Genomic DNA, 1,779 nt, shown 5'->3' with positions numbered 1-1,779 from the left:
TGACACATATTGTTTAATTATGTTTTTAACATTAATTGAATGTTGAGATAATATTTACATAGTAGAATACTACATATATAGAATACATAGAATGAGAAATTCACTTGAAAGCTTTTATATACATGATTTAATACCCTTTAACTTTTATTTCCGTCGTAATTTTTTTAGAATACCTACTCATTTCCGAAAAGAAGAAAATCTTAAATCCTTAGCAATATATTAAGAAACAATAAATAATAATATTGTAATAATACACGCAATAATATTATTATAGAGGTCAATGATTTCTCGAATCTTAAGAAATCGATTTCTTACGAAAATTAATTAATTAAAAAAGTATTTAGTATATTTCTAATACATGACATTATGCGTATATATTTTTTTTACGTACGTATGGCGTATGCACTGATAAATTCGGTGTGAATATTTAAAAAAAAATGCTTTCACGAATTAAAACTACACGTACAAATTAAATCGTTTTGAAGTAAATGCTTTCCTACTTAAAGGGTACCTGTTTGAAATATGTTGGTACATCACATGATTGATGATCACACACCATAGCTATTTATTATTTAGTAGGTATTTGGTGTTTATTTTGACGTCAGAATTTATTGTCACATTGACTTTTGTTCTGTCTTCCGCTCGCTAAACTCAGCTGCCTGGTGTGTACATCAAATTTACTACAATAGGAATTTTTTTTTTTTATATTCTGTAAAGTATGTTTCCACTTCTGTTTGAATTTTCATATACAAAGAAATTATTATTCTGTTGTAGTGAATTAGTAGTAAAACACTTAATGAATACCGACTTATTAATGATAAGGTAAGGAAAAAAAAATTTTTTTATATGACAATAATTTTGTTTATCTACCATACGGAAATTTGGATATGTTTATCAATACTATACTTTCGAGAAATTGTCACATAACTCTGAATTTAATATGCAATGAATGGAATACACAAATTGTTTGAGAGCATAAATTTACTATATAAATCTTACAGAAAATCATCATGAACATATTTTCCTTTTAATTAGTTTAATAATATTTCATAAACCCACTGTTCGGAGTTTGTTAATGTTACACACTAAATCAAAGTACGTTAAACTACTTGTAAGTCCATGAACTCTATGGTTAACGTGAGATGCGGTATCTAATTAGGGGTCAGCAAGGCTGTATCCATAGCAACATTATACAAAACACAATTACATTGTTTTATAGAGCTTTTTAAAGGCAATAAATTTTGGACTTTCTAACTACAACGTGTTTCAGAAGAATTCGTATACGAATATGTTAATATTTTTCATGCGAATATAAAAACAAAGTACTCATCTGTTTTATATATTATACTATGTTTCGTCAAAATATTTATTTAAATAATTAGATTTATTGCCAATCGGTTCCCGCCTTAATGTGGTTAGGTTGATTAACTAGTTCATGGTAAATAAATGAATGTCGGAGGCTCCGTACTACCTTAGTACATTGTATTTAACTGACTTGCAAAAAAAAACTCATTCATATGCATAATTCCTTTTTTAAAGACGCCTTGAAATAAAGTCCTATAAAACACTGTAAGTAATTACTTCGAGGGCGGTGTACGAATTAATGGCGTCAAATCTATAAAAGTCAACAGATTTTAATCATTATTATAGTATATTTTTGTTGTGTTTTTATTTTCTTTTTATATGATATATTTTATTTACCAGTTAAAAGATATTATCACAGTCCGTGAAAGATTAATATTTAAGACTACCTAAGTATTTTATTCACCGTTCGATATA

Source organism: Danaus plexippus (genome assembly GCF_018135715.1).
Source record: "Danaus plexippus chromosome 13 unlocalized genomic scaffold, MEX_DaPlex mxdp_15, whole genome shotgun sequence".
In the NCBI taxonomy this organism is placed as follows: Eukaryota; Metazoa; Arthropoda; class Insecta; order Lepidoptera; family Nymphalidae; genus Danaus; species Danaus plexippus.
The sequence above is the reverse complement of the archived record's forward strand: the minus strand, read 5'-3'. Positions refer to the sequence as shown.